This window comes from Falco punctatus (genome assembly GCF_963210335.1).
Source record: "Falco punctatus genome assembly, chromosome: 12".
Taxonomy (NCBI): domain Eukaryota; kingdom Metazoa; phylum Chordata; class Aves; order Falconiformes; family Falconidae; genus Falco; species Falco punctatus.
Window position 1 is genome coordinate 17,411,963 of NC_137592.1, and position 19,316 is coordinate 17,431,278.

The 19,316-nt window shown below is 43.2% G+C and overlaps 1 protein-coding gene across 4 annotated transcripts in view; it reads left to right on the plus strand.

Annotated features, from left to right (window-relative positions):
- The first annotated feature begins 5,106 nt into the window (after nucleotides 1-5,106).
- The window catches only part of LOC308072025 (uncharacterized protein), a 44,673-nt gene continuing 30,463 nt past the window's right edge, over nucleotides 5,107-19,316 (plus strand). For 3 of the 4 annotated variants that reach the window (XM_080408320.1, XM_080408325.1, XM_080408326.1), the window contains exon 1: nucleotides 5,107-19,027. The gene's annotated coding sequence lies outside the window, so the exon portion shown is untranslated. The remainder of the gene's footprint in view (nucleotides 19,028-19,316) is intronic. The other variant, XM_080408321.1, reaches the window with a different exon arrangement.

The window sequence follows — 19,316 nt, forward strand, 5'->3', positions numbered from 1 at the left end:
GTAGGTAGGCTCTTACATCTTGTGTATTACTAGTTAAGAATCAACATCAAACAGGAATCAGATGTTCTCCAAAGCTTGTGGTGCCTGTGTCCTATAGACGAGTGTCCCCAGCCCTTTCCAATATATTCTATACATTATTGATCTCAGTAACATTTGTGCAGTTGCCTGCAGGCTCTGTTCTGCAGTTTGTTCCCAGGTTTTCCCATAATTCAGATGTCTCAGTTACTGCTTGTCCTTTGCATAAGTTGAATGCAGCCTTTAAAAAACCAAAAAGTGAATGCATTGGGCCGTTTGAGAGCTGTAGTTGTGTTCTCCTTTCTTTGAAGTTATAGCAGCTCATACAGAAAACTTGACCCAAAGTTCAGGGAGGGTGGTAGGAAGAGGAGGAATCTTGTTGGGCTTGTATGAGGGTGCAAATATGTGCAGGTGTGGATTTATCTATGGGTCGGTACCTTGTCCATGCAGTGTCTGTGTTGCAGCCTTGACCGTATGATTCTACTTCCCTTGAAATATAGCTGCTTGCAGAGGTGTTGAAAAGACTTTAAAAATGAAGTTACAAGCAAGAGTTAAGTGCTAGTGTCCCAAACTGTTCACAGAAGAGGCTTTCAAATCCACCAGAGTGATTTGAATATCCAATTCCTCTTTTAATAGGAGGTACTCATATATCCAAATGGCACCGAGAATCTCAGCCTCTGTTTATATTTACATTAGCCTCTCTGTGTGACTTACATATGCAATATTTTACACGTGCGTATTGCCAAGCTAAAATTGCCATGTTACAGTAGTGCACCTGTCAGTCATTGTGATGTCTGTTTTACTTCAGGGAGGGGCGGGATCAAATGGAATAGTTGCATCGTGTTTGCTGACCCTAAATGTATATTTTCTATAGGAAGTGGGTTTGTTTGCATGAACAGCAGCGACAAGAGAAGAAACACCATATATCTTAGCCAGCTTCAGTAAGTTTAGTCTTGTTGGTGTTTGAGTAGTAAAGGGAAAACACAGAAGAAAATGAATGGAAGAAAATGTTATTCGAGTTTTGCTTGTAGCTTATAAGCCTGTAGCAGCTCTGTAAAAGTCTCCATAAATTACAAAGCTTTAAAGGACCACGAAGAACTACTGGGAAAATTGCTGAAAGGAATTCTCTGTATTATAGGGATCAAATTGCAGATAGACATCGGTATTATATAGTGACCAGCATCGTTTCTTATCTGTAACCTAAGTGATATTGCTGTCTTTATTTTAAGATGATGAATTAGACTTCTTTTTAAATGCTTCCAAACTACTTAGTAGGATGTTTTGTCTGGACAGCCTAACTGCTAGGCTGCTAGGAAAGTTTGATAGGTTTCTGGTGCTGCAGTGATTGTGCATTGCAAAGGAGGCTCCAGGCAGCTTCACTGGGACATTTTGTTTGGAAGACTTACAGTAATTTGGTACAGTCCAGGTCAATATATAGTAAGTCCTAAAGTAGAAGAAAAAAACAAAAGATGGTACAGTCAAGGCTGCAATGGTCTATCCATTGGAACTGCAAACTATGGACACATAATAATGGAAAATATATAGCCTCATAAGCAAAAATGTAACAAGGAGCAGTCAGCCTATGGTCTACTTTACAAAAAGTGTGTATCCACTTGAAGAATTTTAAAAAGCAGCAAGAAATCAAAGCCTTTTGTTCTACTTGTTTTGTTCCGCTTACCACAGTTTTATTATAGTCTGAATGGATGCTAGTGTGCACATCGGGCTGGCTGGCTGGGTACTGCCTTCTCGGAAGTTTTAGAAATGTGTTACAGCAGAGGGCAGCAGGGACCTACCTCTGCGTAGAGCTGTTCCGTATTGCAAGCATGCGAGTGCTGTTTCCTCCCCACTTCCCTGCTATCATGATATTCAAGGGCCACATGAAGCTTATAGAGGGGAGCTGCCACAACTGTTGTCGCTGCGCTTGTCACAGTGAATGCAAGGTCTGTGTTTGTGGATCCATTTCTAGTCAGCGACTGATTCTCTAGATTTGATGTATGCTACAAAGAATCCACACCCAACCTGATGGCAGAAACTGGGCAATTTTTACGTCTGTTCAGTATCCTCTAACTGTTAGTAGAAGGGAAATGATGTGACAAACTGTACAGCTCATCCTCAAGCATGTTTTTCTGCTAGCTGCTGAAATACCTTAATCTTCTCCTGGAAAGCTGTTTGTTAATTTCCCAGTACAGTATTTAGGGTCTAAAAACCGGAGGCTAAAAGTGCATGCCTTCAGGGGGAAAAAGCCAATGCTGCAAAGCAGCTTCAGCTGGGAACCTCTCCGACGATGCATACAGTGTGATGATGTCAACAGTGCTGGGATTACCTCCCGCTGCGCATCTCCTCATTGCTCACCCTCAGCATCTTCTGCCAGTGCTGGCGAGCCACTGCGGTTCGCTGGGCTTTGGTTGCTATTTCCTCCTGGCAGTTCAGGTTAGTGTTCCAGCACAGCAAGCCACCTCAGTAGGTCTGGGGTTCCCTTCTGTCCTGTTTCTATTTCCTGATGGGAGACATTCTCGAACACCTGCTTCTCTGGCTCGGTGGACTTGTGTCCTGGCAGCAAGTGCCTCTGAACGTAGGGCTGGTTCACAGCAGAGATCAGCAGAGGCTTTGAACTGGCTCCCTCCTTTAATTGGGAGTAGCCTGGGTCTGATGAGCTTCCAGACAACATTGCAAAGCTCAGCTTTTCGCCCACCCCCGGCTTCTCCAGGCATGTGAGAGTGTAGGTGTGTGTGAAGGAGGGAGTTGTCTTTGTGAAGAATTGTTCAGGAGAGTGGGGGATTTACTCATTTCCTAGTTTACTGGTGAGGATCTGCCTTGTGTATTGCTACACCTAGGATGTATTTTTAACTTTTCTCTGGTAACTATAGCATATGTACAGATGGACTTCCTGAAAGATAAGACATACTACGGATTACACAGACTGTGCATAGGGGCACAAGGAATGTGGCTGGCAGTAGAAGTTCCTAGTTCTTGCAGTGATTCATATTTTTTTTAATGGAGATGTTACTAGATAGTCTGGTTTCTTTTTTATCTTATCTTCCTTTGTTTGCCTGTATGCTTGTAAAGGATAGGCTGAAATCAGGACTCACGTAGCAGAGCAATTCACAAAGTGGGTTGCTTCTGAGGCCAGACCAGTCCCATCTGTAAAGGACAAAGGCTGCTCACTGCATGGTTGTTCAGAGCTATTCAAGGATGGAAAATGCAAGAAATAATAGAGGTGAGCTGCAGCTTCCAAAGATATCCTGCGTCTTGTTCTGGTGCTTCTCTTTCCCTATTACTGAAATTAAACCCATGCCAGGTGAAGTCCCATTTTGGGCAGACAACTGTCTTGCAAGATAAGCAGCAGGAAGGGGAGTCAGGGAAGTGTGTTATTAAAATCTTTTGCTTTGGTAATGCATGCAGCTTCTCATGTTGTAGCATTGTCATAACTCCAGCATTGCATTATTGCAGCTCTGTGTTCAGATGACCTCTTTGTGCCGTGCTCTTGTGCTGCAGGGGATCAGGGAATACTTGAATGTCTGCCTGCTTCTCAGAGTTGTGCCCAAGATGCTCTGATGCAGGAAACATTTACTAGGTACCGGGTGGAGAACACACACCTCTCCAGGCAATCTCTGCTTTCAAAGCTAAATAACCCTGAAAAATTCCTTTTAGAAACTGGTTTCTCTATGCATAGCTATAGAGATTGCTTTTATAAAACCATATTTAAAAAAAAAGCACAAAACTGACCACACAAAAAATCAGTGAGATGATTTTAATATAGAAAGTTAGCTAATGATTGTTCCCCTAAAATATAACCATTTGGACAGATAAATATACTTTCAATACACATTTAAGTCCAAATTTCAATACTTATACCTGAAGGAATAGCAAAGGGCATAAGAGAGACCCGTATAGTTCTAAGAAATCTTTAAATAGATGTTGTGTGGTATATTATCACAGTTTCACCATGAAATGTGAAGAACGCAGCTTGAAATGAACCTCTGTTCTCAGCCCAGCTTCTTGAGCAGATGGGTGTCAAAAGGCTGTTTTCTTCTGTGGGCATCAGAAGACTGAATGATTCGTCACGTAAAATGTACCAGGACTACAAAGACAAAACATAGTTCATTAAAAGGATGTTTTGTGTTTAAATTTGAACTTGCTGTTTTGTCAGTGTAGATTTTTGGTGTGGGTACTTCCAGTGGCTCTGTTCATGTCTTTTTAGGGAAGACCAGAATCACTGAAACTCTGGGAGAAAAGCTAAACCACATTATTCTTATCTAGTTTAGAGCCCTGCATACGCTGCATGATACCAGTGAGATAACTCCTCTCCTATCAAGTCATGCTGCAGCAGTACCTTGCTTATGTTTAATTATGTGCTGCTTATTAACAGAAGATGGTGAAAAGAATCAGCTGTTCAGAGGACGAGCAAAATTACTAAAGCAAAATAGTTGGCAGTTGGAAATCGCTGGTTAAGTAAAATGAAAGCATTTCATATATACAGACAGATTCTGTTTAAAATTTCAAGGAAAGCTTTTGAACCTTTTCTTAATTTGACAAGCCAAAAGCATCTCATTATAATTTTAGACATTGCATACAATGTGAGTTGGTACAAAGCATTTTGAAAGGCAATTTCAGTATTTTATTGTGCCATTTTTTGTATTTTTAATTATAAAGCAAATGTGAATGTTTCAATGTCTTCCAGAGAGGATGGAAAGTATTTTGAAGCCAGTACTGCCTGATGTTGATCAGTATCTTATGCAGATGTGAGGTCAGCATGCTTGGTGGAGGAGTTACATTGCAGGAGTTAAGGGAAAATAGAGTAACAAATACATTGAATCTGCACAGCCTATTTTAACCTTGGTCAGACTTTAATGGATGGTTGCTTTAATGTGCCTACCTGTAGCTGAAGCTGAACCAGAGGGCTGTTAGAAATGTTAAAAATCCTAGTGTGAGGTCTTGGGACTCCAATATGGGTCGCTGGACTTTCCCATATTATGGGCGTTTTGGTAAAGCTGTCACTGATGTGGAAATTTGAGGAAAGGTCTGAAGAGGGTTCACAAAAGCCATAGTTGATCCAAACACAGGGAAAAGAGCTTGGCAAGAGTAGAGCACCCAGCTGTTGAGGACCAGATAATATGATGGTGTTAGCTTCATTATATAGGCTTAGAATACAGTAACCTAGAGGAAATGTCCCTATTGTTATAAAAGAAGTGCTACATTACCTGATAGGTCCTTTGGTTTCCAGTGTCAGATCCATAGTCAGCCCTGTTCAGATAGGTAGGTATTGAAATAGGAAGGGAAAAGCAGCTGTTGTTACCCAGTTCCTCCTATTGGGTGTGAATTGAGAGGAATTTGGGCTCTGTATCTGTCTGTGTTATTGTTTGGGGACTAAACTGCTAAGTAAACCGTGTGTCCTAGCTCATCCTCTGGTCTGCTCCTGGCAGGGTGCTGAAATGTCCCTACAGAGATCCTGTAGCGTTACTAGCAGGATTTGTGACAGCACGATTTTGGCAGCGTCCATAAGGAAAAGCATTGAGGCAGTAAATTGTCACACAGGTCACTTGTATATCCTTAATAAGAAGCTTCTAGCACATGACTAAGAGGAAAGTAGCAGTACAATTGCTTCTTTATGTTCAACAGATGTTTCCCAAACTAGGTAGTAAATTCCTAAGACCTACACCATGAGCTAATCTTCCCTGGACTAACACCCTCTGCTATCTCGGAATCGTTATGATTATTACTGTTACGTAGACATGCTGGGGATCAAGGTTTCACTGCTTTGAGGTGTGCAGTATGCAGAGCAAGAGGGGCTGCCTGATGTTAAGAGATTCAACCTAAATGGAAAGACAGATGAAGGGAAGCATTGCAGTATGCTTGAGTCGTGTGTTTTCTCATTGGTCTTTGCTTACTTTGAAATACAGCTTTCACTTTGCCCTGCTTTCAAATTCTTAAAAAATCCTTTTAGAAGAAATTAGGCAGAGGTTAATAGTAGCTTTACTTTGAAATCTGCTTATACTTTACATAACATAAAAGCCTGCCTGTCTAGGTTAGATGTCTGCTTAGTTCTGTGCCACCTTGTATGAACATAACAAGTAAGACTCAGTCTTAAACAACAGAAGGTCAACTGAATTCCCGTTAATTCATTTCTTTCAACTCCCAGAAAGGGAAGGGGGTGGGGGGTGGGTGGGGGGGATTGGTGCAGAATAGAATGACACTCAGATGTTGAACTTCTCATGTAATTTCACAAACAGAGGTAAGTTTAGCCTGTTTATCCACAGTCTCTACTTTGGGATCAAGTACAGCCTTTTCCTATTCCAAAGGAGAGAGTGTTCACCTCATTGAGAGCACCACTGTGGCCAGCAGACAGCATCTGGCACATCGTCTCGCAGCTACAAGGAGGGCTTCAGCTCTTCAAGTGAGTGCATCCAGCTATGATGATCTGTATAGAAGATTCCTGGATATTGGGTTTTCTTTTTCTTTTCCCTTTCTTTCAACAGCTGGGAAAACTTCCATGAATTTCAGACCTGCGTTGTAGCTGAAAATTAGACAGCTTGGGTTTTGCCAGCATGCAGTTCTCCTGGCCACACTCACATGCTGCTCTGACACTGACTGCTACTGAGGTAAAACATCCTGCTCCTCTGAGATCGAATGGGGTGCCAAGCAAACACAGCCAAGAGGTTTTGGTAACGCAGTTAGCCTGGGTCCCTTGGCATAGCACCAGATCATGTATGTATGCGTTTGCAGCCCAAAATATATTAGCTTGCATAGCTGCCGAGCTGCATGATATAGTAATACCTAGCTAGCTCCCTGCTTTCACTTCTCGTTGACTTTTGCTATTGTTGCTTTTCAGATTTGTCTCTTAGAGGAGTATCTGGCTTTGTTTCCTGCAGAGAAAATGTTAGTTTGAACTTTTCTCACTCAAGAAAGCATCACTGAGTCAAGAGCTTTCTATCCTGAATTCAGTAGACTTCAGGTGAGGTCCTAAATCTGCTTGTGTTGTATTTTCTTTCTATTTTAGCCACACTTAAATTACTTCCCTTGTAATATTTCTTGGCCCTTTGAGAAAAGTTTTGGTTTAATATTGTACGTTACTGTCATTAACGTGCCAATGACTCTGTCTTCAGTATCGCTGAGGATGCTGAGAAAGATGCCTGGAGACATCCCCCTTCTTTTCATATTTCAAATTCATATTTAGCCTTACTCTTTCAGTATTTAGGGAGTTCTTAGTTTACATGACCTGGTTCGTATCTGAGAGGATCTGAATCAATTTCGAGAGGAAGCTGTGTGTAAATTATCTTCTATAATCTAACCCTGTATCTGATGCTTCGTTTCTGTTTGCTGGTGGTATGTCTAAAATGAAACAAACGGCAGCAATATCTGCAACTGAAATTAACCAAAGATTTGTGTTTTAGAGACCCATTCAGTAGATTGCTCCTACTTTTCTTATCCTCTGTATGCCTATAGATTTTTCTTTCGTGTCTCAGAATGTGTTCATTTTATTGGCAATAGATGTTGTCATTACTGCCACAGAGCAGAGCTCAGCAATTTTTCAGGGATGCTTTGCTATATTGCATTTTGTGTCCCAAGATGGAAGTCAAATGTGTTGTCAGAAATTTAGCAGAACCCAAGAGACGCTTCCTCATGAAGAAATAAGATGCAACCAGACATTTTAGCAAAGGTGGTGGTCTAGCTCTGGCTGAGTTCAGTGCTCAGTCGGCACCAGAACCCACTGCCTTTCACTGAGGTTACCACAGGTGCTGTAGTTCCCAGTTCTCCTGCACATGATTCAACATTTGTCTATATGAGAAGTTTGCTGTTGAGGTGTGGTGGGATGGCCATGGCTGGCAGCCAAAGTCCCACCAGCTGCTTGGTCTCATTCCCCTGCAGGAAGGGGAGACAGAATAGGAAGAACAGGAATGAGAAAGCTTATGCATTGAGATGAAGACAGGGAGATCACTTCCAGTTACCATCATGGACAAAACAGGATAGACTTGGGGAAAATTAACTTAACGTATTGCCAATTATTATATATGTATTTAATTACTGATTTGGGTATTGGAAAGCAAAAAGACAAATTAAAGAAAACATCTTTCCTTCCCCCTTTCCCAGGCTTAACTTCACTCCTGATCCCTCTCTTCCCCTTCTTTATCACCACAGGTTATGTATGATGGGTCCCTTCAGCGAGGCAGCGGGGAGTGGGCTCACGGTCAGTAGCTAGAAATGGTGGCACTGTGCCCTGTGCTGGATGCCACGCACAGCAGTAGCGTCAGGAGGACACCCGAGGATGCCCAGTGACAGGGGAGCCTGCGTTGGCCCTTGTCTCAGTGTCCATGGTTGAGTGTGAAGGTGCTCAGCACTTTCCAGGATTAGGCTATCAATAATAAACCATTTTAAATATCTCAAAAGCAGTGCTGTGATGACAACCCCAGTAATTAATTGCATTACTTTTAATAGACCCTTCAAATACTGCCAAGTCAGTGACATCTGCTGCAGTGTGGAAATACCTTCAGGGAAGAACATTTTTAATACAGTAATACCTCAAAAGGCAGGCCATAGATAGATAGGCTGAAAATGACCATGCAGGGGATAAAGTGTTTTAACAGCCTGTAGAGCTCTCCTGCTTGTTGCTCAACCAAAAAAAATGACCATTCACTCATTTACTGGTGGATGATTTAATTAGGACCTTCCTCTAAAAACACATAACTTGTCTACCTAAGATGCACTCTGCACTTCTTGGAGAGGACCATGTTCTCCTGCACCTTATTTCTGTTTTGTATCAATTTGCTATTGCTCGTTTTAGCATAGCTATATTTGGTACCCCATGGTGAATCAAATCCAGAAAGGCCTTATCCTCAGCTGATGCAAACAGGCTTGCCCCAGAGCAATTAAGAACACAGATTAACAGCAGTAGAATATGTGGAGCTGGAGTTTTCATGCAAGCACAAATTCACTTGCTGCTCTGGTTCTCTTGGGGAAAAATGCAAAAGATGTTATTAAAATAGGGCTTGTTTATTGACCTTCTCTAATTTCTGTGTTCATAAAATGATCTTGTTTATTAATAAATCATCCTTAGCTGAGATGCACTGTGTTCCCTGAAACATTTTATGCAGAATTCATGAATTGAAGCTGGACAACTGAATATTGGGGAATTCATTTCAGAGGATATGGTGTCTCATCTCACTATTCATCTCTGGAGATGGATGGATTTTTGGCTGGCAGCTGCAACCCTGGAGATGAGTGCATCCATATATTTGAAGGAAATGAAACGTTTTTTTTAAAAGATACTTACTGCTACATTTTCATGCTTGTGTCAAGTATCAGGCCTTTAATTAAAGGCTAGGCTTGTTCTTTTAGTACTGGTACCTGGCCCACTCCTATTGAGTGGAGTTAATGTGGAAATAAATAGTGACCTAACTTTATGATCCTGCTCTGGTGACTCTCAGAAGGACTGGCAGTAATGCAGCTTTCTAGGGTCTCTCTTCAAGCCTTCATGATTCTCTCTGCACCAAGAACCATGTGCTGCAGTGGCAGTGCTGAGCTGGTGGAGTTGGCTTTGTGTTTCAAGGTAGTGGACTTGTATGTCTAGGTTTATTCTGGAGCCAGTTTGCAGCCCCTTTGCTCTGTGCACCCAGCAGTGGTGAATCACAGATCCTGCAGTGCTCCTGAAATGGAGAGAGGGACAGTGTGCTGTAGCAGGTGGAATATTCTTACTGTTTGAAAATGTCACCCCCGTAGAAAACAGCAGAAAAGTTGCCTGGAAGCAGAGGAGGGTTGTTCAGTGGGTCTTTGCTATCTCTGTGGCCTGGAAATAGAGGGCTGGCAACAGTGTATCAGTGACTGGAAATCTCAAAGGTAATTTCCAAGATTTGCTGAGAGCTTACATGGAAATTGGGCAAATAATTTTACAAAAGAGTACTTCCCAGTTAATTCCTCCTCTCTGTATGCTGTTCCCTTAGTAAATGACTGTGTAATTGCCAAAATTTACTTGTTTGGCTGCATTGTTTGTAGTCTTCCTTTACACATTATGTGCCTAAATTTCAGAGATTTCCAAAGGACTCATGATTTCCTCTGACATTAGCTAAACCTGCTGGAGTTCAATAACTGAAAAAAGAGGCTAGCTAAGTTCCTTTAAAGCAGCAAGTGAAAAACCCAGCCTCTGGCACTTAAATCCAGAGCCAAAGCTAGGTCACATCAGCTGTGATGCAGTTAAGCATTTATGTAGGTGAGTAGGAAATGTTGCTACTCTGATTCCTAGGGGCTGTTCTCATGTTTAAACATGTCTGTCTGCTTTGCTGAGCTGCAGTCAATGTCCCAGAAGCTCAGGTGAAACGGGTGCTTCGATGCTGATGGGCCAAACTGCCCCATGTGCAGATCTACACTCAGCGTCCTGTCATATGGTGAGCTGGACCCTTCAAAGGAACAGGGGCTCAACCTTATTTCTGTTTACTTTGCCCTAGATGAAGGGAGCAGACATAAAACTACATGAAAAAGGAAATGGGCTTGCTAGGAGATATAGGACATCCATAGGTATTAAGACTGAAGATCTCGTAGTGAGGACTCTTAATGAAGCAAGGCCCTTGGAAAAGGGCCTGAAAGCCTTTAGGCTGGGATTGTAGGTAGAAGTTCTGGAAAGAGACGCTGGGGAACTGTGAAGTTGGGAGGTGAAGAGCCTGATGTTTTAGAAACTGGCTTCTGGGCTCTGCTGTGGGTGGAGGTTGGATAATGATGCACCCAGAGAAGCTCGTGCTGGTTTTCTTGCCAGGAAGGAGGAAAAGGGATGAAGGAATGGAAGTGGAAGTTTGAAATTGAAGACTGAATGGTTTTTTTCTTTGATCGGACTTTCGTTCTGGAAGCTGTTGATCAGCATTAAGTCACCTCAGCTGGGTCATGACCCTGTGATGAGAGAATATGATATGAATGAGCCTATGGCTAAATTGAATAATCCCCTGCTTGAGGAAAACTTGTCTCTATTCAGTGCAGTAGTAGGCTATGTTTTACCAAGTCCAGGTGTAGTCACCTTGCTTTGTACTCACTGCCATGTGAGCAATTCCAAGCATGTAACATATCCAAAGTTACAATAAGCTAAGTGGGAACAAAAGTACTTTTATGATGTGGTGATGAAGCAGAATTTAAAAAATGTGAGCCACCTTGAACTGCTGGTCCTCTGCCGAAGTGTTTTGCGTATTGCAAATTGCATCTAGATTTTCAAAACCAGGAGAAGGAAGAGCAGCGCCAGAACGCTTGCAAGAAGGGCTGTGCCAGACACTTGAATGTTAGTGTTCTCATTCACAGGCCCACCTGAGAAGTGTTGCCAGAGATCACAGGATGACGTGTGATAGGTATTAAAAAAGAAAGATATAATTAAAGCCCTTTTTCCATGACTTTTCACCTGATACAAACTTCAGGTGAGCCTAGTACTTTTTGCATGTTGTAGCTGAAACGCTGTGGTTGTCCTTAGCTTAACAGGTGAAGAAGAACGAAGCAAACAGTTGCATAATTCAGGAGGAGACTGCTGGTGCATCTGTCAGAGGTTAGCAAGGATGAGACTCTGACAGCAAATGCCACAGAGAGTAGACTGGTAAGAAGGCTGTCTTCTCCTTTGCCTTCTGGCTGATTGCCCACCAGGTTAGCTGAATATGCTTAAAGATTTGTTGTGCTGGTCACTAATTTGTTGAACCTGACAAGTACTTTCCCATGCTGGTCATAGAAGGCTGGACTGGAAGATACGGCGTTCTTGTGTGAGCTGCAGGCACAATTTCAGTTAATGTTTCCATTTATTTTTACTTTGGCAGCTGTGGGCCTATGACTTGTTCTGAGTAGTAAAATCTTTCCTGAAAAATAGATCACCTAGTATAAAGTAGATTTTAGTAAAACTGCACAAGTTGGGTTTTGTAAGGATTGGCTTCGATACCCATTGAAATCCATAGAAACATTTCAACTGACTGTGGTGACTACTGGTGAGATCAAGTAGGCTGTTTCATGGAAGACCTGGAGGAGAATGGCTATGATGCTATATTAAAACTGTGAACAAAAGCCATTACTCTCACTAGCATCAGTGAATGGATGGAAGAGATATTTTTTTTCGTAGTGTGCCTGGCAGAGAAAGAATATAAAGGTTAGGAAGAAAGATAGGCCCTAGAGCAAAGAGAAATATGAGAATCAGTCAGAGCTTTCAGCAGGACCTGACTCTGGCTGGGGTTTTCATCTTTGTGCACAGAATGAATATAGCATACAGAACAACTAGTGAAATCAAGATTTACATGCAAAATAACTGAAGTGGGTGAATTTGGTATGTATGATGGCTTAATTTTTTGATCTGCAGAATAAAATGTGACAAACTTCTAAAGAAACGCAGTCATCCTTGTTTCAATACTAAGTGCTCTGTGGGAGTTGCAGCACTGATTAAGTTGCAGCCTGTGGATTTCAAGGGCCCATTTTCGAGTGTGATGGTTGAGAGTTGTTGATAATGAGGTTAAACTTCACATGGAAACCAAGTGATTCAAGGGAGCTGAACAACAGTGCTGCTTTCTGCACCATGATCTGTGCTCTGCTCAAAGGTCAGCTGGAAGAGGCAGACCTAGGAGAAAAGCAGCAAGTGAAAGGAAGTTTTTCCTTGCTCTGATATACAGCAGGGAAGCAAACATTGCCTTTTTTTTTTTTTTAAATGGTGCTACTGTTTTGGCAAGGAAGGTACATAGAAATCTGTTGGTTTTTATTGGTAACATGCAAAGTTTTATTGATGGTTTTTACTGATGTAGACTCTGTGTGCAGTGAGCTCCACATCTTTCCAGACCCACAGCGAAGTCAGGAGGCTCTATACAAGTGTGAAAATGTCCTGTGCAGAGATCTCTGTCACTGTAGGGTTTTAGACACTGCATGTCATAAGGATTATTTGCTGCACAACAAGCAGTTTTGTGTTCAAAACATATTTTAACAATATGACAAAAGACTTGAAAAAAATTGTTCCCAACTTTAACTAAAGAGGTAATTGCTAAGAAGAACGGGACTACTTTTCTTGTGTGTTACTTAGCTGGCACATCTCAAATTAGCTGATGCAGGAATAAATCTGCATTTTTTGAGAAAGCTGTAGGTAATCCAAATCATATACTTGGCTATGCATTCCCACTCCACTCAAATTCCTTTCTGAAGTGATGACATACAAGGAACTTGAATACACTGTGGAGGAATAAATGCTACAGTAATTTAAGGGGAATTAAAAAAAGGGGAAGAAAACCCACAAAGCATGCTGAGCTGCTGTTTTCCAACTTGAGTTAGATTGGTTTTTTTCCCTGAAGTTCTTGTGTTGGTTTCTTCTTTTCTGTTCCTTTCTCTGCCTGTTGAAGGATGAAATGAGCCCTGGTAAAAAGAGAAGTCTATGGCTTTAAGTCCTATTCTGTGGACTGAAGTGGGTCTTAATTTCTGCTTAGACTTTGTGCCAACTGTCTCCCAAGTGAATTTCATTCATTAAAAACATACAGCTTTATTTCTCTGTTTGCATATTAAGTTTGGGTAATGATCAGTCCCAACTCCTGTTTAGCTCAATAAAGAAAAGTTTAGTTTTTTATTAATGCTCACAACTCAATCAGTGCTTGTGCATATTTAATTTTTTATTTCTTCTTCAGCTTCCTTTTAGCCCACCCATATTAGATGCATGATTTTGCCATTTCCCTTGTTAAGTTCTTGTTTTTCTATGAGCACTGTGGTAATATGCATGTGACATAGGAGGACGGAGTTTCTAGGCATGGTCTTGTGGGCAAAAAAACCCAATTCCCTGCCTTTCTGTTAACCAGTATGATGTCTTTCAGACATTGTTTAAGTATTTTTTTCTATTTTTTTTCCTTGAGTAACTTTTATAGGCAGTAAAGAAAGCCCTTGTTTGTACCAAGATCAGCTCTGAGAAGCAGAAAATTCCAGGTAGGTGTGGGGGCTATCTGCCATCAATGGACCAAGGACACTGCTCAGAAGCAAACAACTCCATACCAACCCTCCAGCATTGTTTCAGTTTCTTCCTCATTGTCTAGTCCAGAAGCTACTTCCCAACAGCTCAAGGTCAAAAAGTGGAATGCAGTTTGTAGCCAAGACCCAAACTGAGAGAAACCAAAGGGTCTTTAGTGCAGGAAATGTGAAATGCTGCGTGTTTCCTTCCCTAAGTATAAATAATTATCTCTGTGACCCCAGTTGCATGGTCCCTTGTAAGTGATATAAATAGTACTTTCTATCAGAAGTAACAAAATGCTAACTTTCTGGGGAATGTAGGTAGGCAGGCATCTTAAGACCAACAGGAGGAACACTTGAGTAGAGCAGACAAAAGCTGGCTTTCAAAATTCATGTTAGCAGCCTTTTCATCTGCAGAAACTTGGGGGTTTTTCTGAAGCAGATTTTGAAGCATGTTATTACAGTAAATGTAGGGCTTTAATAGTGGTGCTGAGCTGATAATCCTGGAAACCAAAGCTCTCAGCTTATCTAAAAAACCTAACACAGGGTAAGCAGCAGAAGTGGATGCTTCTCCACCCTAGCTCCCTCCCAGGAGGGGAGAGCATAGCTGTGTCCCTATTCCCAGCAGGTGCTTTGCCTGCTGAGCTGCTAGTAATAGAGTATTGACTCACTGCCACTTGAAATATCTCACATACTGATGTTGCCCAGAACCCGAAGTGTATTACCTCTGCATTAATTGAAATGTAGCTTTCAGCAGCCCTTATAAACGTGCTCGACTGTAGTGTGAAAGCATTTGTTTCCAGTGGAGATCCTGATAACTAGTGAGATTCAGGAGTGGTGACTGACCTTTGATCATCAGCTTTCAGCTTGGCTTGCTGCCTTGCTGGAAGGAGGAAGGGAAAGTTCTTCCTTATAAAAGCCAACTTCATGTCAGTGTCTCCTGTTAACATTTAGTTTGTTTAGCTAAAAACATGCAGCTTTAAAGCTCCCTTTGTACTGAGTTGCCTGGCTCCTTTTGCCAATGGTACTCACAGCTCAGAAGTTATGTCTTATTTAATCCGTATGACTTCCATTTTAACTGATGATGCTGCTGCTGCATTTCCAAGTTTGCCTGTCTCCTAGCTTTCACTTCACCTCAAAAACTGCCTTGGGATTTTCCCCAGGGCTGCCAAAATCACCTTCGCTTCTTCCTTGGAACCTCCTTAGCCCCAGTGTTTAGGGACAAAACCTCTCCTTGGATGCTGCCCAAGTGCTGCTCCCGCTGTACTGCCCCGAGGGCTGGGAAGGTCAGGGCAAGCAGCCCTGCAGGCTGCTCTGTGCTTTTGCAGTCATCAGACTTCTGAGAGAACCAGGGCTCTCGCACTTGCAGCTCCTTCAGGATTTGTTCCCGTTCATTCACCCCCAGTGCTTTTTCTGATCGTTCTTCATGACAGGAGGGTCAACTGACACCTGTTCAAATCTAGGTTTTAGATTGCCGTCTGCTATATGACCTGGTTCCTCCTGTGACTTTGGAGAAGTTTATGCAATCTGACCTTCACTCTATGCTTTTCTCTGGAATTACTCTGATTTACCCTGATTGTACAAAAACCTTTAGCCCATGTCACTGGTCATGTAGTTCTTTGTTAGTGGAAACAATAGCAGATCTATTATAGTATCTTTGGCCTCCAGTGTGCCCCAAAACAAAGCAAAAATGAAAACAGGAACGCCTGGTAAGGCAAGTTTAAAAAAGGAAATGCAGAAAGGGGAGCAGGGAGGTCACAGTATTAGAAAAAAATGTAAATTGAAGACACAAAACAAACGCATCCTGGGATAAAAGCTAAATCTGCAATGGCAGCTGCCCACTTTGAACTGTGTTTTCTTCATGGTGCACTGCACCATTACACTGTAGGTTAAATAACCACAGCGTAAGGCCAATGGCACATTCAGGAGTGTGCTAATTTCACACTATGCCATTACTAATAGGCAAGAAACAAGAAATGAGTTGTTGGTATTTAGTCTCCTAAACAAATTTTAGATCATTTTGAGCTGCCTTGTTAGAGGATCAGTTCATTGTTTCTGGCAATTTTCTGGTTGGAAAATTAGTCTCATCTTTAAATACTGAGAGAAATGCATGCTGTTATTTCTGTTGGTGTTCTCCTCCTCTGCCTTAGTTTCATGCTTTCTGGTGTTTGACAAGGTCCATACAAGCAGATGTGCAGAAAAGGGGGAAGGAGTAAATCTGTGAGTGGGACGAGTTCTGGGACAAGTTTAGAAATGTAACTGTTCTCACAAATATTTTTTTCTATCCCCCTTAATGGTGTATTTTGAATCTGCTTTGTTGTAACAGGTCACAAGTCACTTGGTGTTTTGCCCAAGCCATGGATTCTTTGGAAACCCCCGTTGGTTCAAGTCATATACCACTGTTACATGGTTTCCTAGAGAGTGCCAAATTTCGATCTGGTGTGAACTGATACAATTCTATTGGCTTTAGCGTTGCTGCTTGATTTTTATAGTAGCATACCTAAGGGACAGTTTGCATTGTACTTATGAAAAGAGGCTTGTAAAAGGCCACCCAGCTGGGAATCTCACTGCCTTTTGTGGTCCTCTGGATTTTGCAACCTGCCGTAGTTGTATTTGCATTAACAGTCTGCCTAAATGTGCATTAGGAAACACTAGGGCAAGCAACTTCAGCGCATGCCTGTTGTTACCTCTGGAGATTTGCTATGCCACAGCAACAGCAACCAAGCTGTGAAGCCAGGAGGGCCTGATTCTCAAAAAAGGAAAACTGAAGGAGGACATTCAAATTCTGGATTTAGAGGCACGTGTGTAATAGGTTAGTGTGCCTGTCAGAATCTGATCAGCTTATTTCTGAATTCTGGTGAATTTACATTTTAAATTTGGGCTCACGCTAACTCAGTAACCCATGAAGTTCCTTTACTGGGTCCAAATGCAGCTATGGGCCATGCTTGCCAAAGTGGAGTTTCTGAGTGGAGGCTGGGCTCTGGCCTGGGTTTTGATAGCTTCAGTTATGGTGACACTCTGGACTGAGAACCTCTTCTTTTTCAGTAGGTAAGCATATTTTGAAGGTCTGCAGCAAGAGAGCATTTAACAAGCCTCTGCTGGAATGAGAACCAACAGATTGTAAATTGCAAAGTGCAGTGTAATTGAATCTGATCTTTGGCTTTTACAGACTGTAGTAATTGGAAATTGCCTTTCTTTTAAATATATACCATTTCTAGGGTGGCGGCTTCTTGAAACTGCGATCTGATAATTTTTAAAGAAATAATAATGTGAAGTAAGAAGTGCTATACAGTCCCCTTGGTACTGGTGGAGAATGGCAAACTAGAGACTTTGGGATACTTCCTGCTGTGTCATTGGTATTAAACTAAGTCCTACACAGTAATTAACAGCTTAGCAAACATGAACTCAGTCCTTGAATAGCCACGGCCTGGAGCCCAAATATCAGTGCTCTGTTCCAGGTCAAAACAGATGACCTACAGAAAAGCTGCATGGAAGCAGTCCCGGTTTGCACTTGGCAGCAGGATGCAGAGCGCTGCTGCAAGCGCCCCTCTGGCCAGCCCTGCAGGGGTGCCTCCCAGCAGCTCCGCGCCTCCTGCCCAGGCTCTTCTCACCTCTTTAGTCTCAGCCTTTGAACACTGTCATGCGCAGTGGCTAAGCGGGTCTATATGTAATGCAGGGGTTCTAAAATTTTCCTTCAGCCATGGATGTATGGCTTCCCTAATTTTCTCATGGAATCGTTGAGGTTGGAAAAGGCCTTTGAGATCATCAAGTCCAACCATTAACCCAGCACTGCCAAGTCCACCACTAACCCATATCCCTGAGCACCGCATCTAGGCATATTTTAAACACCTCCAGAGATGGCGATTCCACCACCTCCCTGGGCAGCCTGTTCCGATGCTTCACCACCCTTTTAGTGAAGAAACTTTTTCTCGTATCCAATCTAAACCTCCCCTGGTGCAACTTGAGGCCATTTCCTCTTGTCCTGTTGCTTGTTAACTGAGAGAAGAGACCAACTCCCACCTGCCCACGGCCTCCTGTCAGGGAGGTGTAGAGAGCAATAAGATCTGCCATGAGGCCCCTTTTTTCCAGGTTAAACAGCCCCAGTTCCCTCAGCCGATCCTCATAAGATTTGTGCTCCAGACCTGTTGTCAGCCCCTCAGCGTCCCCCCTGCAGTGAGGGGCCCAAACCCAGCCCAGGGTGCGAGGTGCGGCCTCACCAGGGCCGAGCACGGGGACGGTCACTGCCCTGGCCCTGCTGGCCACACAGTCTGTGACACCAGCCCGGAGCTGGTGGCTCCCTCGGCCCCCTGGGCACACGGGGGGCTCATGCCCAGCCGGCTCTGACCAGCCCCCCGGGCCCTTCCCCGCCGGCAGTTCCCAGCCCCCTGCCCCAGCCTGCAGCTGCGTGGGGCTGGTGTGACCCAGGGGCAGGACCCGGCACTGAGCCGCGCTGAGCCTCATACGACCGGCCTGGGCCCATCGGCCCGGCCTGCCCAGACCCTCTGCAGAGCCTCCTGCCCTCAGGCAGATCAACGCTCCCCACTGCTTGGTGTCATCGGCACGCTTACAGAGGGTGCACTCGATCCCCTCATTCAGGATATCCCCCTGTTGGCCCTCACCATGATTCTCACCCACAAATGCTCAGCCCTGTTGCCACCATCATTAAGCTTTAGGCAGTTGAAACGCTCCCCGACATACAGAGCTACCCCACTGCCTCTCCTTCCTTGCCTATCCCTTCACAAGCATTTGTAGCCATCCACTGCAGCACTCCAGTCATGTGAGTTATCCCACCATGTTTCCATGATGGCAACTATGTCAGTCTTCCTGCTGGACGATGGCTTCCAGCTCCTCCTGTTTGCTGCCCGTGCTTCGGGCATTGGCATAAACGTGCTTCAGCTGTGCTATCGATCCCACCGCAAGCCCTGGCATGCCGCCCCAGGCCCATCTCTAATGAGATTGGGTTTATTCCCTTCCCCCTTCAAATCTAATTTACAACTCTCTTGCTGAACCTGTTATCTCCTGACCTAGAATCCTTTTCCCCCTTGGAGATGGGCGGGTGAACCCCTGGATGTATTTTGTTCCTGTATGCCTGGGAAATGTAAGGTTTGAACTTCAGGGAACAAAGTAAAACTGATGAAGTCTAGACCTGAACAGTGTCTTTTGTAACGCTGTAGGCTTGCTGTTTAGGGCACACACTCTTTCTCTTCCTATGTTCCTTTTCTGTCTCTTTTTTTTTTTTTTTTTTTTGACATGCAATGATGGATATGTTAGTTGCCTAAGTATGGATTAAAGATTGTGCAGAAAGCCACAAACAGATTTGAGGCCTGGGATCGTTAGTGGAGAGCCTATTTAGCTTTATCAGGAAGAAGGTTAAGAGTTAATTTTCT